A 26,869-nucleotide genomic window follows, 5' to 3' on the forward strand; every position below is an offset into this window, starting at 1 on the left:
GCTTTCAGGGGTGTAGGATGCATTTTTCATGCCAAAATTATTTTGGGGAATTTCAGTGGTCTAGGATGCGGCTTAATGCCCCTTTCAGGCTGCAAATGTTTTTGGGACATTCAGAGCTCTCTGACACCGATTTTGGCCCACCAACATTTTCTGGACTTTAGGGGGTCTAGGATGCCTGTAAACCCCTTTTTTCGGCCTCCAAAGGTTTCAACATTTTTGCAGGCCTAAAATGCATTTTAAGGCCTTTTGGGGGCTGCTAACATATTCTGAGCCTTAGGGGTGTAGGATGCATTTTGCGTGCAAAAAATATTTTTGGGAATTTCAGTGGTCTAGGATGCGGGTTAACGCCCCTTTCAGGCTGCAAATGTTTTTGGGAATTCAGGGCTCTCTGACACCATTTTTGAGCCACAATCATTTTCTGGACTTTAGGGGGTCTAGGATGCCTGTACCCTCTTTTTTGGGCCTCCAAAGTTTTCAACATTTTTGCAGACCTAAAATGCATTTTAAGGCCTTTTTTGGGCTGCTAACATATTCTGAGCTTCAGGGGTATAATTTGCATTTTTCATGCCAAAAATATTTTGGGGAATTTCAGTGGTCTAGGATGCGGCTTAATGCCCCTTTCAGGCTGCAAATGTATTTGGGACATTCAGGGCTCTCTGACACAATTTTTGGGCCATCAACATCTTCTGGACTTTAGGGGGTCTAGGATGCCTGTAAACCCCTTTTTTGGTCCTTCAAAGTTTTCAACATTTTTGCAGGCCTAAAATGCATGTTAAGGCCTTTTTTGGGCTGCTAACATATTCTGAGCTTCAGGGGTGTAGGATGCATTTTTCGTGCCAAAAATATTTTTGGGAATTTCAGTGGTCTAGGATGCGGGTTAATGCCCCTTTCAGGCTGCAAATGTTTGTGGGACATTCAGGGCTCTCTGACACCATTTTTGGGCCACCAACATTTTCTGGACTTTAGGGGGTCTAGGATGCCTGTAAACCCCTTTTTTGGTCCTTCAAAGTTTTCAACATTTTTGCAGGCCTAAAATGCATTTTAAGGCATTTTTTGGGCTGCTAACATATTCTGAGCTTTCAGGGGTGTAGGATGCATTTTTCATGCCAAAAATATTTTTGGAATTTCAGTGGTCTAGGATGCGGGTTACCCCCTTTCAGGCTGCAAATATTTTTGGGACAATCAGGGCTCTCTGACACCATTTTTGGGCCACCAACATTTTCTGGACTTTAGGGGGTCTAGGATGCCTGTAAACCCCTTTTTTGGACCTTCAAAGTTTTCAACATTTCTGCAGGCCTAAGAAGCATTTTAAGTCCTTTTTTGAACTGCCAACATTTTCTGATCTTTCAGGGTTGTAGGATGCATTTTTTGTGCCAAAAATATTTTGGGGAATTTCAGTGGTCTAGGATGCGACTTAATGCCCCTTTCAGGCTACAAATCTGTTTGGGGGCATTCAGAGCTCTCTGACACTGTTTTTGGGCCACCAACATTTTCTGGACTTTAGGGGGTCTAGGATGCCTGTACCCCCTTTTTTGGGCCTCCAAAGTTTTCAACATTTTTGAAGGCCTAAAATGCATGTTAAGGCCTTTTTTTGGGCTGCTAACATATTCTGAGCTTCAGGGGTGTAGGATGCATTTTTCGTGCCAAAAATATTTTTGGGAATTTCAGTGGTCTAGGATGCGGGTTAATGCCCCTTTCAGGCTGCAAATGTTTTTGGGACATTCAGGGCTCTCTGACACCATTTTTGGGCCACCAACATTTTCTGGACTTTAGGGGGTCTAGGATGCCTGTAAACCCCTTTTTTGGTCCTTCAAAGTTTTCAACATTTTTGCAGGCCTAAAATGCATTTTAAGGCCTTTTTTGGGCTGCTAACATATTCTGAGCTTAAGGGGTGAGGATGCATTTTTCGTGCCAAAAATATTTTTGGGAATGTCAGTGGTCTAGGATGCGGGTTAATGCCCCTTTGAGGATGCAAATGTTTTGGGACATTCAGAGCTCTCTGACACAGATTTTGGCCCACCAACATTTTCTGGACTTTAGGGGGTCTAGGATGCCTGTAAACCCCTTTTTTGGTCCTTCAAAGTTTTCAACATTTTTGCAGGCGTAAAATGCAATTCAAGGCCTTTTTTGGGCTGCTAACATATTCTGAGCCTTAGGGGTGTAGGATGCATTTTTCGTGCAAAAAATATTTTTGGGAATTTCAGTGGTCTAGGATGCGGGTTAATGCACCTTTCAGGCTGCAAATGTTTTTGGCAATTCAGGGCTCTCTGACACCATTTTTGAGCCACAATCATTTTCTGGACTTTAGGGGGTCTAGGATGCCTATACCCCCTTTTTTGGGCCTCCAATGTTTTCAACATTTTTGCAGGCCTAAAATGCATTTTAAGGCCTTTTTTGGGCTGCTAACATATTCTGAGCTTCAGGGGTATAGGTTGCATTTTTCATGCCAAAAATATTTTTGGGAATTTCAGTGGTCTAGGATGCGGGATAATGCCCCTTTCAGGCTGCAAATGTTTTTGGGACATTCAGGGCTCTCTGACACCATTTTTGGGCCACCAACATTTTCTGGACTTTAGGGGGTCTAGGATGCCTGTAAACCCCTTATTTGGTCCTTCAAAGTTTTCAACATTTTTGCAGGCCTAAAATGCATTTTAAGGCCTTTTTTGGGCTGCTAACATTTTCAGAACTTTCAGGGGTGTAGTATGCATTTTTCATGCCAAAAATATTTTTGGGAATTTCAGTGGTCTAGGATGCGGGTTAATGCCCCTTTCAGGCTGCAAATGTTTGTGGGACATTCAGGGCTCTCTGACACCATTTTTGGGCCACCAACATTTTCTGGACTTTAGGGGGTCTATGATGCCTGTAAACCCCTTTTTTGGTCCTTCAAAGTTTTCAACATTTTTGCAGGCCTAAAATGCATTTTAAGGCATTTTTTGGGCTGCTAACATATTCTGAGCTTTCAGGGGTGTAGGATGCATTTTCATGCCAAAAATATTTTTGGAATTTCAGTGGTCTAGGATGCGGGTTACCCCCTTTCAGGCTGCAAATATTTTTGGGACAATCAGGGCTCTCTGACACCATTTTTGGGCCACCAACATTTTCTGGACTTTAGGGGGTCTAGGATGCCTGTAAACCCCTTTTTTGGACCTTCAAAGTTTTCAACATTTCTGCAGGCCTAAGAAGCATTTTAAGTCCTTTTTTGAACTGCCAACATTTTCTGATCTTTCTGGGTTGTAGGATGCATTTTTTGTGCCAAAAATATTTTGGGGAATTTCAGTGGTCTAGGATGCGACTTAATGCCCCTTTCAGGCTACAAATCTGTTTGGGGGCATTCAGAGCTCTCTGACACTGTTTTTGGGCCACCATCATTTTCTGGACTTTAGGGGGTCTAGGATGCCTGTACCCCCTTTTTTGGGCCTCCAAAGTTTTCAACATTTTTGAAGGCCTAAAATGCATTTTAAGGCCTTTTTTGGGCTGCTAACATTTTCAGAACTTTCAGGGGTGTAGTATGCATTTTTTGTGCCAAAAATATTTTTGGGAATTTCAGTGGTCTAGGATGCGGGTTAATGCCCTTTGAGGCTGCAAATGTTTTTGGGACATTCAGGGCTCTCTGACACCATTTATGGGCCACCAACATTTTCTGGACTTTAGGGGGTCTAGGATGCCTCTAAACCCCTTTTTTCCACCTCCAAAGTTTTCAACATTTTTGCAAGCCTAAGATGCACTTTAAGGCATTTTTGGGCTGCTAACATTTTCAGAACTTTCAGGGGTGTAGTATGCATTTTTTGTGCCAAAAATATTTTCGGGAATTTCAGTGGTCTAGGATGCGGGTTAATGCCCCTTTGAGGCTGCAAATGTTTTTGGGACATTCAGGGCTCCCTGACACCATTTTTGGGCCACCAACATTTTCTGGACCTTAGGGGGTCTAGGATGCCTGTAAACCCCTTTTTTGGTCCTTCAAAGTTTTCAACATTTTTGCAGGCCTAAAATGCATTTTAAGGCCTTTTTTGGGCTGCTAACATATTCTGAACTTTCAGGGGTGTAGGATGCATTTTTCGTGCCAAAAATATTTTTGGGAATTTCAGTGGTCTAGGATGCGGGTTAATGCCCCTTTCAGGCTGCAAATGTTTTTGGGACATTCAGGGCTCTCTGACACCATTTTTGGGCCACCAACATTTTCTGGACTTTAGGGGGTCTAGGATGCCTCTAAACCCCTTTTTTCCACCTCCAAAGTTTTCAACATTTTTGCAAGCCTAAGATGCACTTTAAGGCATTTTTGGGCTGCTAACATTTTCAGAACTTTCAGGGGTGTAGTATGCATTTTTTGTGCTAAAAATATTTTGGGGAATTTAAGTGGTCTAGGATGCAGGTTAATGCCCCTTTCAGGCTCCAAATGTTTTTGGGACATTCAGGGCTCTCTGACACCATTTTTAGGCCACCAACATTTTCTGGACTTTAGGGGGTCTAGGATGCCTGTAAACCCCTTTTTTCGGCCTCCAAAGTTTTCAACATCTTTGCAGGCCTAAAATGCATGTTAAGGCCTTTTTTGGGCTGCTAACATATTCTGAGCTTTCAGGGGTGTAGGATGCATTTTTCGTGCCAAAAATATTTTGGGGAATATCAGTGGTCTAGGATGCGGGTTAATGCCCCTTTCAGGCTGCAAATGGTTTTGGGAATTCAGGGCTCTCTGACACCATTTTTGGGCCACAACCATTTTCTAGGTGGTCTAGGATGCCTGTAAACCCCTTTTTTGGGACTCCAACGTTTTCAACATTTTTGCAGGCCTAAAATGCTTTTTAAGGCCTTTTTTGGGCTGCTAACATATTCTGAGCTTCAGGGGTATAGGTTGCATTTTTCATGCCAAAAATATCTTGGGGAATTTCAGTGGTGTAGGATGCGGGTTAATGCCCCTTTCAGGCTGCAAATGTTTTTGGGACATTCAGGACTCTCTGACACCATTTTTGGGCCACCAACATTTTCTGGACTTTAGGGGGTCTAGGATGCCTGTAAACCCCTTTTTAGGGCCTCCAAAGTTTTCAACATTTTTGCAGGCCTAAAATGCATTTTAAGGCCTTTTTTGGGCTGCTAACATATTCTGAGCTTTAAGGGGTGTAGGATGCATTTTTCATGCCAAAAATATTTTGGGGAATTTCAGTGGTCTAGGATGCGGCTTAATGCCCCTTTCAGGCTGCAAATGTTTTTGGGACATTCAGAGCTCTCTGACACAAATTTTGGCCCACCAACATTTTCTGGACTTTAGGGGGTCTAGGATGCCTGTAAACCCCTTTTTTCGGCCTCCAAAGTTTTCAACATTTTTGCAGGCCTAAAATGCATTTTAAGGCATTTTTGGGCTTCTAACATTTTCAGAACTTTCAGGGGTGTAGTATGCATTTTTTGTGCCAAAAATATTTTGGGAATTTCAATGCTCTAGGATGCGGGTTAATGCCACTTTCATGCTGCAAATGTTTTTGGGACATTCAGAGCTCTCTGACACAGATTTTGGCCCACCAACATTTTCTGGACTTTAGGGGGTCTAGGATGCCTCTAAACCCCTTTTTTCCACCTCCAAAGTTTTCAACATTTTTGCAGGCCTAAAATGCACTTTAAGGCCTTTTTTGGGCTGCTAACATATTCTGAGTTTAAGGGGTGAGGATGCATTTTACGTGCCAAAAATATTTTTGGGAATGTCAGTGGTCTAGGATGCGGGTTAATGCCCCTTTGAGGCTGCAAATGTTTTTGGGACATTCAGAGCTCTCTGACACAGATTTTGGCCCACCAACATTTTCTGGACTTTAGGGGGTCTAGGATGCCTGTAAACCCCTTTTTTCCACCTCCAAAGTTTTCAACATTTTTGCAGGCGTAAAATGCAATTTAAGGCCTTTTTTGGGCTGCTAACATATTCTGAGCCTTAGGGGTGTCGGATGCATTTTTCGTGCAAAAAATATTTTTGGGAATTTCAGTGGTCTAGGATGCGGCTTAATACCCCTTTCAGGCTGCAAATCTGTTTGGGACATTCAGAGCTCTCTGACACTGTTTTTGGGCCACCAACATTTTCTGGACTTTAGGGGGTCTAGGATGTCTGTAAACCCCTTTTTTGGGCCTCCAAAGTTTTCAACATTTTTGCAGGCCTAAAATGCATTTTAAGGCCTTTTTTGGGCTGCTAACATATTCTGAGCCTTAGGGGTGTAGGATGCATTTTTCGTGCAAAAAATATTTTTGGGAATTTCAGTGGTCTAGGATGCGGGTTAATACCCCTTTCAGGCTGCAAATGTTTTTGAGAATTCAGGGCTCTCTGACACCGATTTTGGCCCACCAACATTTTCTGGACTTTAGGGGGTCTATGATGCCTGTAAACCCCTTTTTTCGGCCTCCAAAGGTTTCAACATTTTTGCAGGCCTAAAATGCATTTTAAGGCCTTTTCTGGGCTGCTAACATATTCTGAGCCTTAGGGGTGTAGGATGCATTTTTCGTGCAAAAAATATTTTTGGGAATTTCAGTGGTCTAGGATGCGGGTTAATGCCTCTTTCAGGCTGCAAATCTGTTTGGGACATTCAGAGCTCTCTGACACTGTTTTTGGGCCACCAACATTTTCTGGACTTTAGGGGGTCTAGGATGTCTGTAAACCCCTTTTTTGGGCCTCCAAAGTTTTCAACATTTTTGCAGGCCTAAAATGCATTTTAAGGCCTTTTTTGGGCTGCTAACATATTCTGAGCCTTAGGGGTGTAGGATGCATTTTTCGTGCAAAAAATATTTTTGGGAATTTCAGTGGTCTAGGATGCGGGTTAATGCCCCTTTCAGGCTGCAAATGTTTTTGGCAATTCAGGGCTCTCTGACACCATTTTTGAGCCACAATCATTTTCTGGACTTTAGGGGGTCTAGGATGCCTGTACCCCTTTTTTTGGGCCTCCAAAGTTTTCAACATTTTTCCAGGCCTAAAATGCATTTTAAGGCCTTTTTTGGGCTGCTAACATATTCTGAGCTTCAGGGGTATAGGTTGCATTTTTCGTGCCAAAAATATTTTTGGGAATTTCAGTGGTCTAGGATGCGGGTTAATGCCCCTTTCAGGCTGCAAATGTTTTTGGCAATTCAGGGCTCTCTGACACCATTTTTGAGCCACAATCATTTTCTGGACTTTAGGGGGTCTAGGATGCCTGTACCCCCTTTTTTGGGCCTCCAAAGTTTTCAACATTTTTGCAGGCCTAAAATGCATTTTAAGGCCTTTTTTGGGCTGCTAACATATTCTGAGCTTCAGGGGTATAGGTTGCATTTTTCATGCCAAAAATATTTTTGGGAATTTCAGTGGTCTAGGATGCGGGTTAATGCCCCTTTCAGGCTGCAAATGTTTTTGGGACATTCAGGGCTCTCTGACACCATTTTTGGGCCACCAACATTTTCTGGACTTTAGGGGGTCTAGGATGCCTGTAAACCCCTTTTTTGGGACTCCAAAGTTTTCAACATTTTTGCAGGCCTAAAATGCACTTTAAGGCATTTTTGGGCTGCTAACATTTTCAGAACTTTCAGGGGTGTAGTATGCATTTTTCGTGCCAAAAATATTTTTGGGAATTTCAGTGGTCTAGGATGCGGGTTAATGCCCCTTTCAGGCTCACAATGTTTTTGGGACATTCAGAGCTCTCTGACACAGATTTTGGCCCACCAACATTTTCTGGACTTTAGGGGGTCTAGGATGCCTCTAAAGCCCTTTTTTCCACCTCGAAAGTTTTCTCCATTTTTGCAGGCCTAAGATGCACTTTAAGGCATTTCTGGGCTGCTAACATTTTCAGAACTTTCGGGGGTGTAGTATGCATTTTTTGTGCCAAAAATATTTTTGGGAATTTCAGTGGTCTAGGATGCAGGTTAATGCCCCTTTCAGGCTCCAAATGTTTTTGGGACATTCAGGGCTCTCTGACACCATTTTTGGGCCACCAACATTTTCTGGACTTTAGGGGGTCTAGGATGCCTGTAAACCCCCTTTTTCGGCCTCCAAAGTTTTCAACATTTTTGCAGGCCTAAAATGCATTTTAAGGCCTTTTCTGGGCTGCTAACATATTCTGAGCTTTCAGGGGTGTAGGATGCATTTTTCATGCCAAAAATATTTTGGGGAATTTCAGTGGTCTAGGATGCGGCTTAATGCCCCTTTCAGGCTGCAAATGTTTTTGGGACATTCAGAGCTCTCTGACACCGATTTTGGCCCACCAACAATTTCTGGACTTTAGGGGGTCTAGGATGCCTGTAAACCCCTTTTTTCGGCCTCCAAAGGTTTCAACATTTTTGCAGGCCTAAAATGCATTTTAAGGCCTTTTGGGGGCTGCTAACATATTCTGAGCCTTAGGGGTGTAGGATGCATTTTTCGTGCAAAAAATATTTTTGGGAATTTCAGTGGTCTAGGATGCAGGTTAATGCCCCTTTCAGGCTGCAAATGTTTTTGGGAATTCAGGGCTCTCTGACACCATTTTTGAGCCACAATCATTTTCTGGACTTTAGGGGGTCTAGGATGCCTGTACCCTCTTTTTTGGGCCTCCAAGGTTTTCAACATTTTTGCAGACCTAAAATGCATTTTAAGGCCTTTTTTGGGCTGCTAACATATTCTGAGCTTCAGGGGTATAATTTGCATTTTTCATGCCAAAAATATTTTGGGGAATTTCAGTGGTCTAGGATGCGGCTTAATGCCCCTTTCAGGCTGCAAATGTATTTGGGACATTCAGGGCTCTCTGACACAATTTTTAGGCCACCAACATCTTCTGGACTTTAGGGGGTCTAGGAGGCCTGTAAACCCCTTTTTTGGTCCTTCAAAGTTTTCAACATTTTTGCAGGCCTAAAATGCATGTTAAGGCCTTTTTTAGGCTGCTAACATATTCTGAGCTTCAGGGGTGTAGGATGCATTTTTCGTGCCAAAAATATTTTTGGGAATTTCAGTGGTCTAGGATGCGGGTTAATGCCCCTTTCAGGCTGCAAATGTTTGTGGGACATTCAGGGCTCTCTGACACCATTTTTGGGCCACCAACATTTTCTGGACTTTAGGGGGTCTAGGATGCCTGTAAACCCCTTTTTTGGACCTTCAAAGTTTTCAACATTTCTGCAGGCCTAAGAAGCATTTTAAGTCCTTTTTTTGAACTGCCAACATTTTCTGATCTTTCAGGGTTGTAGGATGCATTTTTTGTGCCAAAAATATTTTGGGGAATTTCAGTGGTCTAGGATGCGACTTAATGCCCCTTTCAGGCTACAAATCTGTTTGGGGGCATTCAGAGCTCTCTGACACTGTTTTTGGGCCACCAACATTTTCTGGACTTTAGGGGGTCTAGGATGCCTGTACCCCCTTTTTTGGGCCTCCAAAGTTTTCAACATTTTTGAAGGCCTAAAATGCATTTTAAGGCCTTTTTTGGGCTGCTAACATATTCTGAGCTTCAGGGGTATAGGTTGCATTTTTCATGCCAAAAATATTTTTGGGAATTTCAGTGGTCTAGGATGCGGGTTAATGCCTGTTTCACTCTGCAAATGATTTTGGGACATTCAGGGCTCTCTGACACAATTTTTGGGCCACCAACATCTTCTGGACTTTAGGGGGTCTAGGATGCCTGTAAACCCCTTTTTTGGTCCTTCAAAGTTTTCAACATTTTTGCAGGCCTAAAATGCATGTTAAGGCCTTTTTTTGGGCTGCTAACATATTCTGAGCTTCAGGGGTGTAGGATGCATTTTTCGTGCCAAAAATATTTTTGGGAATTTCAGTGGTCTAGGATGCGGGTTAATGCCCCTTTCAGGCTGCAAATGTTTTTGGGACATTCAGGGCTCTCTGACACCATTTTTGGGCCACCAACATCTTCTGGACTTTAGGGGGTCTAGGATGACTGTAAACCCCTTTTTGGGTCCTTCAAAGTTGTCAACATTTTTGCAGGCCTAAGATGCACTTTAAGGCATTTTTGGGCTGCTAACATTTTCAGAACTTTCAGGGGTGTAGTATGCATTTTTCGTGCCAAAAATATTTTTGGGAATTTCAGTGGTCTAGGATGCGGGTTAATGCCCCTTTCAGGCTCACAATGTTTTTGGGACATTCAGAGCTCTCTGACACAGATTTTGGCCCACCAACATTTTCTGGACTTTAGGGGGTCTAGGATGCCTCTAAAGCCCTTTTTTCCACCTCGAAAGTTTTCTCCATTTTTGCAGGCCTAAGATGCACTTTAAGGCATTTCTGGGCTGCTAACATTTTCAGAACTTTCGGGGGTGTAGTATGCATTTTTTGTGCCAAAAATATTTTTGGGAATTTCAGTGGTCTAGGATGCAGGTTAATGCCCCTTTCAGGCTCCAAATGTTTTTGGGACATTCAGGGCTCTCTGACACCATTTTTGGGCCACCAACATTTTCTGGACTTTAGGGGGTCTAGGATGCCTGTAAACCCCCTTTTTCGGCCTCCAAAGTTTTCAACATTTTTGCAGGCCTAAAATGCATTTTAAGGCCTTTTCTGGGCTGCTAACATATTCTGAGCTTTCAGGGGTGTAGGATGCATTTTTCATGCCAAAAATATTTTGGGGAATTTCAGTGGTCTAGGATGCGGCTTAATGCCCCTTTCAGGCTGCAAATGTTTTTGGGACATTCAGAGCTCTCTGACACCGATTTTGGCCCACCAACAATTTCTGGACTTTAGGGGGTCTAGGATGCCTGTAAACCCCTTTTTTCGGCCTCCAAAGGTTTCAACATTTTTGCAGGCCTAAAATGCATTTTAAGGCCTTTTGGGGGCTGCTAACATATTCTGAGCCTTAGGGGTGTAGGATGCATTTTTCGTGCAAAAAATATTTTTGGGAATTTCAGTGGTCTAGGATGCAGGTTAATGCCCCTTTCAGGCTGCAAATGTTTTTGGGAATTCAGGGCTCTCTGACACCATTTTTGAGCCACAATCATTTTCTGGACTTTAGGGGGTCTAGGATGCCTGTACCCTCTTTTTTGGGCCTCCAAAGTTTTCAACATTTTTGCAGACCTAAAATGCATTTTAAGGCCTTTTTTGGGCTGCTAACATATTCTGAGCTTCAGGGGTATAATTTGCATTTTTCATGCCAAAAATATTTTGGGGAATTTCAGTGGTCTAGGATGCGGCTTAATGCCCCTTTCAGGCTGCAAATGTATTTGGGACATTCAGGGCTCTCTGACACAATTTTTAGGCCACCAACATCTTCTGGACTTTAGGGGGTCTAGGAGGCCTGTAAACCCCTTTTTTGGTCCTTCAAAGTTTTCAACATTTTTGCAGGCCTAAAATGCATGTTAAGGCCTTTTTTAGGCTGCTAACATATTCTGAGCTTCAGGGGTGTAGGATGCATTTTTCGTGCCAAAAATATTTTTGGGAATTTCAGTGGTCTAGGATGCGGGTTAATGCCCCTTTCAGGCTGCAAATGTTTGTGGGACATTCAGGGCTCTCTGACACCATTTTTGGGCCACCAACATTTTCTGGACTTTAGGGGGTCTAGGATGCCTGTAAACCCCTTTTTTGGACCTTCAAAGTTTTCAACATTTCTGCAGGCCTAAGAAGCATTTTAAGTCCTTTTTTTGAACTGCCAACATTTTCTGATCTTTCAGGGTTGTAGGATGCATTTTTTGTGCCAAAAATATTTTGGGGAATTTCAGTGGTCTAGGATGCGACTTAATGCCCCTTTCAGGCTACAAATCTGTTTGGGGGCATTCAGAGCTCTCTGACACCATTTTTGGGCCACCAACATCTTCTGGACTTTAGGGGGTCTAGGATGACTGTAAACCCCTTTTTTGGTCCTTCAAAGTTGTCAACATTTTTGCAGGCCTAAAATGCATGTTAAGGCCTTTTTTGGCCTGCTAACATATTCTGAGCTCTAGGGGTGTAGGATGCATTTTTCGTGCCAAAAATATTTTTGGGAATTTCAGTGGTCTAGGATGCGGGTTAATGCCCCTTTCAGGCTCACAATGTTTTTGGGACATTCAGAGCTCTCTGACACAGATTTTGGCCCACCAACATTTTCTGGACTTTAGGGGGTCTAGGATGCCTCTAAAGCCCTTTTTTCCACCTCGAAAGTTTTCTCCATTTTTGCAGGCCTAAGATGCACTTTAAGGCATTTCTGGGCTGCTAACATTTTCAGAACTTTCAGGGGTGTAGTATGCATTTTTTGTGCTAAAAATATTTTTGGGAATTTCAGTGGTCTAGGATGCGGGTTAATGCCCCTTTCAGGCTCACAATGTTTTTGGGACATTCAGAGCTCTCTGACACAGATTTTGGCCCACCAACATTTTCTGGACTTTAGGGGGTCTAGGATGCCTCTAAAGCCCTTTTTTCCACCTCGAAAGTTTTCTCCATTTTTGCAGGCCTAAGATGCACTTTAAGGCATTTCTGGGCTGCTAACATTTTCAGAACTTTCAGGGGTGTAGTATGCATTTTTTGTGCTAAAAATATTTTTGGGAATTTCAGTGGTCTAGGATGCAGGTTAATGCCCCTTTCAGGCTCCAAATGTTTTTGGGACATTCAGGGCTCTCTGACACCATTTTTGGGCCACCAACATTTTCTGGACTTTAGGGGGTCTAGGATGCCTGTAAACCCCCTTTTTTGGCGTCCAAAGTTTTCAACATTTTTGCAGGCCTAAAATGCATTTTAAGGCCTTTTCTGGGCTGCTAACATATTCTGAGCTTTCAGGGGTGTAGGATGCATTTTTCATGCCAAAAATATTTTGGGGAATTTCAGTGGTCTAGGATGCGGCGTAATGCCCCTTTCAGGCTGCAAATGTTTTTGGGACATTCAGAGCTCTCTGACACCGATTTTGGCCCACCAACATTTTCTGGACTTTAGGGGGTCTAGGATGCCTGTAAACCCCTTTTTTCGGCCTCCAAAGGTTTCAACATTTTTGCAGGCCTAAAATGCATTTTAAGGCCTTTTGGGGGCTGCTAACATATTCTGAGCCTTAGGGGTGTAGGATGCATTTTTCGTGCAAAAAATATTTTTGGGAATTTCAGTGGTCTAGGATGCGGGTTAATGCCCCTTTCAGGCTGCAAATGTTTTTGGGAATTCAGGGCTCTCTGACACCATTTTTGAGCCACAATCATTTTCTGGACTTTAGGAGGTCTAGGATGCCTGTAAACCCCTTTTTTGGGCCTCCAAAGTTTTCAACATTTTTGCAGGCCTAAAATGCATGTTAAGGCCTTTTTTGGGCTGCTAACATATTCTGAGCTTCAGGGGTGTAGGATGCATTTTTCGTGCCAAAAATATTTTTGGAATTTCAGTGGTCTAGGATGCGGGTTAGCCCCTTTCAGGCTACAAATCTGTTTGGGGGCATTCAGAGCTCTCTGACACTGTTTTTGGGCCACCAACATTTTCTGGACTTTAGGGGGTCTAGGATGCCTGTACCCCCTTTTTTGGGCCTCCAAAGTTTTCAACATTTTTGAAGGCCTAAAATGCATTTTAAGGCCTTTTTTGGGCTGCTAACATATTCTGAGCTTCAGGGGTATAGGTTGCATTTTTCATGCCAAAAATATTTTTGGGAATTTCAGTGGTCTAGGATGCGGGTTAATGCCTGTTTCACTCTGCAAATGTTTTTGGGACATTCAGGGCTCTCTGACACAATTTTCGGGCCACCAACATCTTCTGGACTTTAGGGGGTCTAGGATGCCTGTAAACCCCTTTTTTGGTCCTTCAAAGTTTTCAACATTTTTGCAGGCCTAACATGCATGTTAAGGCCTTTTTTTGGGCTGCTAACATATTCTGAGCTTCAGGGGTGTAGGATGCATTTTTCGTGCCAAAAATATTTTTGGGAATTTCAGTGGTCTAGGATGCGGGTTAATGCCCCTTTCAGGCTGCAAATGTTTTTGGGACATTCAGGGCTCTCTGACACCATTTTTGGGCCACCAACATTTTCTGGACTTTAGGGGGTCTAGGATGCCTGTAAACCCCTTTTTTGGTCCTTCAAAGTTTTCAACATTTTTGCAGGCCTAAAATGCATTTTAAGGCCTTTTTTGGGCTGCTAACATATTCTGAGCTTAAGGGGTGAGGATGCATTTTTCGTGCCAAAAATATTTTTGGGAATGTCAGTGGTCTAGGATGCGGGTTAATGCCCCTTTGAGGATGCAAATGTTTTTGGGACATTCAGAGCTCTCTGACACAGATTTTGGCCCACCAACATTTTCTGGACTTTAGGGGGTCTAGGATGCCTGTAAACCCCTTTTTTGGTCCTTCAAAGTTTTCAACATTTTTGCAGGCGTAAAATGCAATTTAAGGCCTTTTTTGGGCTGCTAACATATTCTGAGCCTTAGGGGTGTAGGATGCATTTTTCGTGCAAAAAATATTTTTGGGAATTTCAGTGGTCTAGGATGCGGGTTAATGCCCCTTTCAGGCTGCAAATGTTTTTGGGACATTCAGGGCTCTCTGACACCATTTTTGGGCCACCAACATTTTCTGGACTTTAGGGGGTCTAGGATGCCTCTAAACCCCTTTTTTCCACCTCCAAAGTTTTCAACATTTTTGCAAGCCTAAGATGCACTTTAAGGCATTTTTGGGCTGCTAACATTTTCAGAACTTTCAGGGGTGTAGTATGCATTTTTTGTGCTAAAAATATTTTGGGGAATTTAAGTGGTCTAGGATGCAGGTTAATGCCCCTTTCAGGCTCCAAATGTTTTTGGGACATTCAGGGCTCTCTGACACCATTTTTAGGCCACCAACATTTTCTGGACTTTAGGGGGTCTAGGATGCCTGTAAACCCCTTTTTTCGGCCTCCAAAGTTTTCAACATCTTTGCAGGCCTAAAATGCATGTTAAGGCCTTTTTTGGGCTGCTAACATATTCTGAGCTTTCAGGGGTGTAGGATGCATTTTTCATGCCAAAAATATTTTGGGGAATTTCAGTGGTCTAGGATGCGGCTTAATGCCCCTTTCAGGCTGCACATGTTTTTGGGACATTCAGAGCTCTCTGACACCGATTTTGGTCCACCAACATTTTCTGGACTTTAGGGGGTCTAGGATGCCTGTAAACCCCTTTTTTTCCACCTCCAAAGTTTTCAACATTTTTGCAGGCCTAAAATGCATTTTAAGGCCTTTTTTGGGCTGCTAACATATTCTGAGCTTTCAGGGGTGTAGGATGCATTTTTCGTGCCAAAAATATTTTGGGGAATTTCAGTGGTCTAGGATGCGGGTTAATGCCCCTTTCAGGCTGCAAATGGTTTTGGGAATTCAGGGCTCTCTGACACCATTTTTGGGCCACAACCATTTTCTAGGTGGTCTAGGATGCCTGTAAACCCCTTTTTTGGGACTCCAACGTTTTCAACATTTTTGCAGGCCTAAAATGCTTTTTAAGGCCTTTTTTGGGCTGCTAACATATTCTGAGCTTCAGGGGTATAGGTTGCATTTTTCATGCCAAAAATATCTTGGGGAATTTCAGTGGTGTAGGATGCGGGTTAATGGCCCTTTCAGGCTGCAAATGTTTTTGGGACATTCAGGACTCTCTGACACCATTTTTGGGCCACCAACATTTTCTGGACTTTAGGGGGTCTAGGATGCCTGTAAACCCCTTTTTAGGGCCTCCAAAGTTTTCAACATTTTTGCAGGCCTAAAATGCATTTTAAGGCCTTTTTTGGGCTGCTAACATATTCTCAGCTTTAAGGGGTGTAGGATGCATTTTTCATGCCAAAAATATTTTGGGGAATTTCAGTGGTCTAGGATGCGGCTTAATGCCCCTTTCAGGCTGCAAATGTTTTTGGGACATTCAGAGCTCTCTGACACAAATTTTGGCCCACCAACATTTTCTGGACTTTAGGGGGTCTAGGATGCCTGTAAACCCCTTTTTTCGGCCTCCAAAGTTTTCAACATTTTTGCAGGCCTAAAATGCATTTTAAGGCATTTTTGGGCTTCTAACATTTTCAGAACTTTCAGGGGTGTAGTATGCATTTTTTGTGCCAAAAATATTTTGGGAATTTCAATGCTCTAGGATGCGGGTTAATGCCACTTTCATGCTGCAAATGTTTTTGGGACATTCAGAGCTCTCTGACACAGATTTTGGCCCACCAACATTTTCTGGACTTTAGGGGGTCTAGGATGCCTCTAAACCCCTTTTTTCCACCTCCAAAGTTTTCAACATTTTTGCAGGCCTAAAATGCACTTTAAGGCCTTTTTTGGGCTGCTAACATATTCTGAGTTTAAGGGGTGAGGATGCATTTTACGTGCCAAAAATATTTTTGGGAATGTCAGTGGTCTAGGATGCGGGTTAATGCCCCTTTGATGCTGCAAATGTTTTTGGGACATTCAGAGCTCTCTGACACAGATTTTGGCCCACCAACATTTTCTGGACTTTAGGGGGTCTAGGATGCCTGTAAACCCCTTTTTTCCACCTCCAAAGTTTTCAACATTTTTGCAGGCGTAAAATGCAATTTAAGGCCTTTTTTGGGCTGCTAACATATTCTGAGCCTTAGGGGTGTCGGATGCATTTTTCGTGCAAAAAATATTTTTGGGAATTTCAGTGGTCTAGGATGCGGCTTAATACCCCTTTCAGGCTGCAAATCTGTTTGGGACATTCAGAGCTCTCTGACACTGTTTTTGGGCCACCAACATTTTCTGGACTTTAGGGGGTCTAGGATGTCTGTAAACCCCTTTTTTGGGCCTCCAAAGTTTTCAACATTTTTGCAGGCCTAAAATGCGTTTTAAGGCCTTTTTTGGGCTGCTAACATATTCTGAGCCTTAGGGGTGTAGGATGCATTTTTCGTGCAAAAAATATTTTTGGGAATTTCAGTGGTCTAGGATGCGGGTTAATACCCCTTTCAGGCTGCAAATGTTTTTGAGAATTCAGGGCTCTCTGACACCGTTTTTGGCCCACCAACATTTTCTGGACTTTAGGGGGTCTATGATGCCTCTAAACCCCTTTTTTCGGCCTCCAAAGGTTTCAACATTTTTGCAGGCCTAAAATGCATTTTAAGGCCTTTTCTGGGCTGCTAACATATTCTGAGCCTTAGGGGTGTAGGATGCATTTTTCGTGCAAAAAATATTTTTGGGAATTTCAGTGGTCTAGGATGCGGGTTAATGCCCCTTTCAGGCTGCAAATCTGTTTGGGACATTCAGAGCTCTCTGACACTGTTTTTGGGCCACCAACATTTTCTGGACTTTAGGGGGTCTAGGATGTCTGTAAACCCCTTTTTTGGGCCTCCAAAGTTTTCAACATTTTTGCAGGCCTAAAATGCATTTTAAGGCCTTTTTTGGGCTGCTAACATATTCTGAGCCTTAGGGGTGTAGGATGCATTTTTCGTGCAAAAAATATTTTTGGGAATTTCAGTGGTCTAGGATGCGGGTTAATGCCCCTTTCAGGCTGCAAATGTTTTTGGCAATTCAGGGCTCTCTGACACCATTTTTGAGCCACAATCATTTTCTGGACTTTAGGGGGTCTAGGATGCCTGTACCCCTTTTTTTGGGCCTCCAAAGTTTTCAACATTTTTCCAGGCCTAAAATGCATTTTAAGGCCTTTTTTGGGCTGCTAACATATTCTGAGCTTCAGGGGTATAGGTTGCATTTTTCGTGCCAAAAATATTTTTGGGAATTTCAGTGGTCTAGGATGCGGGTTAATGCCCCTTTCAGGCTGCAAATGTTTTTGGCAATTCAGGGCTCTCTGACACCATTTTTGAGCCACAATCATTTTCTGGACTTTAGGGGGTCTAGGATGCCTGTACCCCCTTTTTTGGGCCTCCAAAGTTTTCAACATTTTTGCAGGCCTAAAATGCATTTTAAGGCCTTTTTTGGGCTGCTAACATATTCTGAGCTTCAGGGGTATAGGTTGCATTTTTCATGCCAAAAATATTTTTGGGAATTTCAGTGGTCTAGGATGCGGGTTAATGCCCCTTTCAGGCTGCAAATGTTTTTGGGACATTCAGGGCTCTCTGACACCATTTTTGGGCCACCAACAATTTCTGGACTTTAGGGGGTCTAGGATGCCTGTAAACCCCTTTTTTGGGACTCCAAAGTTTTCAACATTTTTGCAGGCCTAAAATGCACTTTAAGGCATTTTTGGGCTGCTAACATTTTCAGAACTTTCAGGGGTGTAGTATGCATTTTTTGTGCCAAAAATATTTTTGGGAATTTCAGTGGTCTAGGATGCGGGTTAATGCCCCTTTGAGGCTGCAAATGTTTTTGGGACATTCAGGGCTCTCTGACACCATTTTTGGGCCACCAACATTTTCTGGACTTTAGGGGGTCTAGGATGCCTCTAAACCCCTTTTTTCCACCTCCAAAGTTTTCAACATTTTTGCAAGCCAAGATGCACTTCAAGGCATTTTTGGGCTGCTAACATTTTCAGAACTTTCAGGGGTGTAGTATGCATTTTTTGTGCTAAAAATATTTTTGGGAATTTCAGTTGTCTAGGATGCGGGTTAATGCCCCTTTCAGGCTGCAAATGTTTTTGGGACATTCAGGGCTCTCTGACACCATTTTTGGGCCACCAACATTTTCTGGACTTTAGGGGGTCTAGGATGCCTGTAAACCCCTTTTTTGGTCCTTCAAAGTTGTCAACATTTTTGCAGGCCTAAAATGCATGTTAAGGCCTTTTTTGGGCTGCTAACATATTCTGAGCTCTAGGGGTGTAGGATGCATTTTTCGTGCCAAAAATATTTTTGGGAATTTCAGTGGTCTAGGATGCGGGTTAATGCCCCTTTCAGGCTCACAATGTTTTTGGGACATTCAGAGCTCTCTGACAAAGATTTTGGCCCACCAACATTTTCTGGACTTTAGGGGGTCTAGGATGCCTCTAAAGCCCTTTTTTCCACCTCGAAAGTTTTCTCCATTTTTGCAGGCCTAAGATGCACTTTAAGGCATTTCTGGGCTGCTAACATTTTCAGAACTTTCGGGGGTGTAGTATGCATTTTTTGTGCTAAAAATATTTTTGGGAATTTCAGTGGTCTAGGATGCAGGTTAATGCCCCTTTCAGGCTCCAAATGTTTTTGGGACATTCAGGGCTCTCTGACACCATTTTTGGGCCGCCAACATTTTCTGGACTTTAGGGGGTCTAGGATGCCTGTAAACCCCCTTTTTCGGCCTCCAAAGTTTTCAACATTTTTGCAGGCCTAAAATGCATTTTAAGGCCTTTTCTGGGCTGCTAACATATTCTGAGCTTTCAGGGGTGTAGGATGCATTTTTCATGCCAAAAATATTTTGGGGAATTTCAGTGGTCTAGGATGCGGCTTAATGCCCCTTTCAGGCTGCAAATGTTTTTGGGACATTCAGAGCTCTCTGACACCGATTTTGGCCCACCAACAATTTCTGGACTTTAGGGGGTCTAGGATGCCTGTAAACCCCTTTTTTCGGCCTCCAAAGGTTTCAACATTTTTGCAGGCCTAAAATGCATTTTAAGGCCTTTTGGGGGCTGCTAACATATTCTGAGCCTTAGGGGTGTAGGATGCATTTTTCGTGCAAAAAATATTTTTGGGAATTTCAGTGGTCTAGGATGCGGGTTAATGCCCCTTTCAGGCTGCAAATGTTTTTGGGAATTCAGGGCTCTCTGACACCATTTTTGAGCCACAATCATTTTCTGGACTTTAGGGGGTCTAGGATGCCTGTACCCCCTTTTTTGGGCCTCCAAAGTTTTCAACATTTTTGCAGACCTAAAATGCATTTTAAGGCCTTTTTTGGGCTGCTAACATATTCTGAGCTTCAGGGGTATAATTTGCATTTTTCATGCCAAAAATATTTTGCGGAATTTCAGTGGTCTAGGATGCGGCTTAATGCCCCTTTCAGGCTGCAAATGTATTTGGGACATTCAGGGCTCTCTGACACAATTTTTAGGCCACCAACATCTTCTGGACTTTAGGGGGTCTAGGATGCCTGTAAACCCCTTTTTTGGTCCTTCAAAGTTTTCAACATTTTTGCAGGCCTAAAATGCATGTTAAGGCCTTTTTTGGGCTGCTAACATATTCTGAGCTTCAGGGGTGTAGGATGCATTTTTCGTGCCAAAAATATTTTTGGGAATTTCAGTGGTCTAGGATGCGGGTTAATGCCCCTTTCAGGCTGCAAATGTTTGTGGGACATTCAGGGCTCTCTGACACCATTTTTGGGCCACCAACATTTTCTGGACTTTAGGGGGTCTAGGATGCCTGTAAACCCCTTTTTTGGTCCTTCAAAGTTTTCAACATTTTTGCAGGCCTAAAATGCATTTTAAGGCATTTTTTGGGCTGCTAACATATTCTGAGCTTTCAGGGGTGTAGGATGCATTTTTCATGCCAAAAATATTTTTGGAATTTCAGTGGTCTAGGATGCGGGTTAGCCCCTTTCAGGCTGCAAATATTTTTGGGACAATCAGGGCTCTCTGACACTATTTTTGGGCCACCAACATTTTCTGGACTTTAAGGGGTCTAGGATGCCTGTAAACCCCTTTTTTGGACCTTCAAAGTTTTCAACATTTCTGCAGGCCTAAGAAGCATTTTAAGTCCTTTTTTTGAACTGCCAACATTTTCTGATCTTTCAGGGTTGTAGGATGCATTTTTTGTGCCAAAAATATTTTGGGGAATGTCAGTGGTCTAGGATGCGACTTAATGCCCCTTTCAGGCTACAAATCTGTTTGGGGGCATTCAGAGCTCTCTGACACTGTTTTTGGGCCACCAACATTTTCTGGACTTTAGGGGGTCTAGGATGCCTGTACCCCCTTTTTTGGGCCTCCAAAGTTTTCAACATTTTTGAAGGCCTAAAATGCATGTTAAGGCCTTTTTTGGGCTGCTAACATATTCTGAGCTTCAGGGGTATAGGTTGCATTTTTCATGCCAAAAATATTTTTGGGAATTTCAGTGGTCTAGGATGTGGGTTAATGCCTGTTTCACTCTGCAAATGTTTTTGGGACATTCAGGGCTCTCTGACACAATTTTCGGGCCACCAACATCTTCTGGACTTTAGGGGGTCTAGGATGCCTGTAAACCCCTTTTTTGGTCCTTCAAAGTTTTCAACATTTTTGCAGGCCTAAAATGCATGTTAAGGCCTTTTTTTGGGCTGCTAACATATTCTGAGCTTCAGGGGTGTAGGATGCATTTTTCGTGCCAAAAATATTTTTGGGAATTTCAGTGGTCTAGGATGCGGGTTAATGCCCCTTTCAGGCTGCAAATGTTTTTGGGACATTCAGGGCTCTCTGACACCATTTTTGGGCCACCAACATTTTCTGGACTTTAAGGGGGTCTAGGATGCCTGTAAACCCCTTTTTTCCACCTCCAAAGTTTTCAACATCTTTGCAGGCCTAAAATGCATGTTAAGGCCTTTTTTGGGCTGCTAACATATTCTGAGCTTTCAGGGGTGTAGGATGCATTTTTCATGCCAAAAATATTTTGGGGAATTTCAGTGGTCTAGGATGCGGCTTAATGCCCCTTTCAGGCTGCAAATGTTTTTGGGACATTCAGAGCTCTCTAACACCGATTTTGGCCCACCAACATTTTCTGGACTTTAGGGGGTCTAGGATGCCTGTAAACCCCTTTTTTCGGCCTCCAAAGGTTTCAACATTTTTGCAGGCCTAAAATGCATTTTAAGGCCTTTTTGGGGCTGCTAACATATTCTGAGCCTTAGGGGTGTAGGATGCATTTTTCGTGCAAAAAAATATTTTTGGGAATTTCAGTGGTCTAGGATGCGGGTTAATGCCCCTTTCAGGCTGCAAATGTTTTTGGGAATTCAGGGCTCTCTGACACCATTTTTGAGCCACAATCATTTTCTGGACTTTAGGGGGTCTAGGATGCCTGTACCCTCTTTTTTGGGCCTCCAAAGTTTTCAACATTTTTGCAGACCTAAAATGCATTTTAAGGCCTTTTTTGGGCTGCTAACATATTCTGAGCTTCAGGGGTATAATTTGCATTTTTCATGCCAAAAATATTTTGGGGAATTTCAGTGGTCTAGGATGCGGCTTAATGCCCCTTTCAGGCTGCAAATGTATTTGGGACATTCAGAGCTCTCTGACACAGATTTTGGCCCACCAACATTTTCTGGACTTTAGGGGGTCTAGGATGCCTGTAAAACCCCTTTTTTCGGCCTCCAAAGTTTTCAACATTTTTGCAGGCCTAAAATGCATTTTAAGGCCTTTTTTGGGCTGCTAACCTATTCTGAGCTTTCAGGGGTGTAGGATGCATTTTTCGTGCCGAAAATATTTTTGGGAATTTCAGTGGTCTAGGATGCTGGTTAATGCCTGTTTCACTCTGCAAATGTTTTTGGGACATTCAGGGCTCTCTGACACAATTTTTGGGCCACCAACATCTTCTGGACTTTAGGGGGTCTAGGATGCCTGTAAACCCCTTTTTTGGTCCTTCAAAGTTTTCAACATTTTTGCAGGCCTAAAATGCATGTTAAGGCCTTTTTTGGGCTGCTAACATATTCTGAGCTTCAGGGATGTAGGATGCATTTTTCGTGCCAAAAATATTTTTGGGAATTTCAGTGGTCTAGGATGCGGGTTAATGCCCCTTTCAGGCTGCAAATGTTTTTGGGACATTCAGGGCTCTCTGACACCATTTTTGGGCCACCAACATTTTCTGGACTTTAGGGGGTCTATGATGCCTGTAAACCCCTTTTTTGGTCCTTCAAAGTTGTCAACATTTTTGCAGGCCTAAAATGCATGTTAAGGCCTTTTTTGGCCTGCTAACATATTCTGAGCTCTAGGGGTGTAGGATGCATTTTTCGTGCCAAAAATATTTTTGGGAATTTCAGTGGTCTAGGATGCGGGTTAATGCCCCTTTCAGGCTCACAATGTTTTTGGGACATTCAGAGCTCTCTGACACAGATTTTGGCCCACCAACATTTTCTGGACTTTAGGGGGTCTAGGATGCCTCTAAAGCCCTTTTTTCCACCTCGAAAGTTTTCTCCATTGTTGCAGGCCTAAGATGCACTTTAAGGCATTTCTGGGCTGCTAACATTTTCAGAACTTTCAGGGGTGTAGTATGCATTTTTTGTGCTAAAAATATTTTTGGGAATTTCAGTGGTCTAGGATGCAGGTTAATGCCCCTTTCAGGCTCCAAATGTTTTTGGGACATTCAGGGCTCTCTGACACCATTTTTGGGCCACCAACATTTTCTGGACTTTAGGGGGTCTAGGATGCCTGTAAACCCCCTTTTTCGGCGTCCAAAGTTTTCAAAATTTTTGCAGGCCTAACATGCATTTTAAGGCCTTTTCTGGGCTGCTAACATATTCTGAGCTTTCAGGGGTGTAGGATGCATTTTTCATGCCAAAAATATTTTGCGGAATTTCAGTGGTCTAGGATCCGGCTTAATGCCCCTTTCAGGCTGCAAATGTTTTTGGGACATTCAGAGCTCTCTGACACCGATTTTGGCCCACCAACATTTTCTGGACTTTAGGGGGTCTAGGATGCCTGTAAACCCCTTTTTTCGGCCTCCAAAGGTTTCAACATTTTTGCAGGCCTAAAATGCATTTTAAGGCCTTTTGGGGGCTGCTAACATATTCTGAGCCTTAGGGGTGTAGGATGCATTTTTCGTGCAAAAAATATTTTTGGGAATTTCAGTGGTCTAGGATGCGGGTTAATGCCCCTTTCAGGCTGCAAATGTTTTTGGGAATTCAGGGCTCTCTGACACCATTTTTGAGCCACAATCATTTTCTGGACTTTAGGAGGTCTAGGATGCCTGTACCCTCTTTTTTGGGCCTCCAAAGTTTTCAACATTTTTGCAGACCTAAAATGCATTTTAAGGCCTTTTTTGGGCTGCTAACATATTCTGAGCTTCAGGGGTATAATTTGCATTTTTCATGCCAAAAATATTTTGGGGAATTTCAGTGGTCTAGGATGCGGCTTAATGCCCCTTTCAGGCTGCAAATGTATTTGGGACATTCAGGGCTCTCTGACACAATTTTTGGGCCACCAACATCTTCTGGACTTTAGGGGGTCTAGGATGCCTGTAAACCCCTTTTTTGGTCCTTCAAAGTTTTCAACATTTTTGCAGGCCTAAAATGCATGTTAAGGCCTTTTTTGGGCTGCTAACATATTCTGAGCTTCAGGGGTGTAGGATGCATTTTTCGTGCCAAAAATATTTTTGGGAATTTCAGTGGTCTAGGATGCGGGTTAATGCCCCTTTCAGGCTGCAAATGTTTGTGGGACACTCAGGGCTCTCTGACACCATTTTTGGGCCACCAACATTTTCTGGACTTTAGGGGGTCTAGGATGCCTGTAAACCCCTTTTTTGGTCCTTCAATGTTTTCAACATTTTTGCAGGCCTAAAATGCATTTTAAGGCATTTTTTGGGCTGCTAACATATTCTGAGCTTTCAGGGGTGTAGGATGCATTTTTCATGCCAAAAATATTTTTGGAATTTCAGTGGTCTAGGATGCGGGTTAGCCCCTTTCAGGCTGCAAATATTTTTGGGACAATCAGGGCTCTCTGACACCATTTTTGGGCCACCAACATTTTCTGGACTTTAGGGGGTCTAGGATGCCTGTAAACCCCTTTTTTGGACCTTCAAAGTTTTCAACATTTCTGCAGGCCTAAGAAGCATTTTAAGTCCTTTTTTTGAACTGCCAACATTTTCTGATCTTTCAGGGTTGTAGGATGCATTTTTTGTGCCAAAAATATTTTGGGGAATTTCAGTGGTCTAGGATGCGACTTAATGCCCCTTTCAGGCTACAAATCTGTTTGGGGGCATTCAGAGCTCTCTGACACTGTTTTTGGGCCACCAACATTTTCTGGACTTTAGGGGGTCTAGGATGCCTGTACCCCCTTTTTTGGGCCTCCAAAGTTTTCAACATTTTTGAAGGCCTAAAATGCATTTTAAGGCCTTTTTTGGGCTGCTAACATATTCTGAGCTTCAGGGGTATAGGTTGCATTTTTCATGCCAAAAATATTTTTGGGAATTTCAGTGGTCTAGGATGTGGGTTAATGCCTGTTTCACTCTGAAAATGTTTTTGGGACATTCAGGGCTCTCTGACACAATTTTCGGGCCACCAACATCTTCTGGACTTTAGGGGGTCTAGGATGCCTGTAAACCCCTTTTTTGGTCCTTCAAGGTTTTCAACATTTTTGCAGGCCTAAAATGCATGTTAAGGCCTTGTTTTGGGCTGCTAACATATTCTGAGCTTCAGGGGTGTAGGATGCATTTTTCGTGCCAAAAATATTTTTGGGAATTTCAGTGGTCTAGGATGCGGGTTAATGCCCCTTTCAGGCTGCAAATGTTTTTGGGACATTCAGGGCTCTCTGACACCATTTTTGGGCCACCAACATTTTCTGGACTTTAGGGGGTCTAGGATGCCTCTAAACCCCTTTTTTCCACCTCCAAAGTTTTCAACATTTTTGCAAGCCTAAGATGCACTTTAAGGCATTTTTGGGCTGCTAACATTTTCAGAACTTTCAGGGGTGTAGTATGCATTTTTTGTGCTAAAAATATTTTGGGGAATTTAAGTGGTCTAGGATGCAGGTTAATGCCCCTTTCAGGCTCCAAATGTTTTTGGGACATTCAGGGCTCTCTGACACCATTTTTAGGCCACCAACATTTTCTGGACTTTAGGGGGTCTAGGATGCCTGTAAACCCCTTTTTTCGGCCTCCAAAGTTTTCAACATCTTTGCAGGCCTAAAATGCATTTTAAGGCCTTTTTTGGGCTGCTAACCTATTCTGAGCTTTCAGGGGTGTAGGATGCATTTTTCGTGCCGAAAATATTTTTGGGAATTTCAGTGGTCTAGGATGCGGGTTAATGCCTGTTTCACTCTGCAAATGTTTTTGGGACATTCAGGGCTCTCTGACACAATTTTTGGGCCACCAACATCTTCTGGACTTTAGGGGGTCTAGGATGCCTGTAAACCCCTTTTTTGGTCCTTCAAAGTTTTCAACATTTTTGCAGGCCTAAAATGCATGTTAAGGCCTTTTTTGGGCTGCTAACATATTCTGAGCTTCAGGGATGTAGGATGCATTTTTCGTGCCAAAAATATTTTTGGGAATTTCAGTGGTCTAGGATGCGGGTTAATGCCCCTTTCAGGCTGCAAATGTTTTTGGGACATTCAGGGCTCTCTGACACCATTTTTGGGCCACCAACATTTTCTGGACTTTAGGGGGTCTAGGATGCCTGTAAACCCCTTTTTTGGTCCTTCAAAGTTGTCAACATTTTTGCAGGCCTAAAATGCATGTTAAGGCCTTTTTTGGCCTGCTAACATATTCTGAGCTCTAGGGGTGTAGGATGCATTTTTCGTGCCAAAAATATTTTTGGGAATTTCAGTGGTCTAGGATGCGGGTTAATGCCCCTTTCAGGCTCACAATGTTTTTGGGACATTCAGAGCTCTCTGACACAGATTTTGGCCCACCAACATTTTCTGGACTTTAGGGGGTCTAGGATGCCTGTAAACCCCCTTTTTCGGCGTCCAAAGTTTTCAACATTTTTGCAGGCCTAACATGCATTTTAAGGCCTTTTCTGGGCTGCTAACATATTCTGAGCTTTCAGGGGTGTAGGATGCATTTTTCATGCCAAAAATATTTTGCGGAATTTCAGTGGTCTAGGATCCGGCTTAATGCCCCTTTCAGGCTGCAAATGTTTTTGGGACATTCAGAGCTCTCTGACACCGATTTTGGCCCACCAACATTTTCTGGACTTTAGGGGGTCTAGGATGCCTGTAAACCCCTTTTTTCGGCCTCCAAAGGTTTCAACATTTTTGCAGGCCTAAAATGCATTTTAAGGCCTTTTGGGGGCTGCGAACATATTCTGAGCCTTAGGGGTGTAGGATGCATTTTTCGTGCAAAAAATATTTTTGGGAATTTCAGTGGTCTAGGATGCGGGTTAATGCCCCTTTCAGGCTGCAAATGTTTTTGGGAATTCAGGGCTCTCTGACACCATTTTTGAGCCACAATCATTTTCTGGACTTTAGGAGGTCTAGGATGCCTGTACCCTCTTTTTTGGGCCTCCAAAGTTTTCAACATTTTTGCAGACCTAAAATGCATTTTAAGGCCTTTTTTGGGCTGCTAACATAT

Source organism: Ambystoma mexicanum, chromosome 7p, assembly GCF_040938575.1.
Source record: "Ambystoma mexicanum isolate Mex_15411 chromosome 7p, UKY_AmexF1_1, whole genome shotgun sequence".
In the NCBI taxonomy this organism is placed as follows: domain Eukaryota; kingdom Metazoa; phylum Chordata; class Amphibia; order Caudata; family Ambystomatidae; genus Ambystoma; species Ambystoma mexicanum.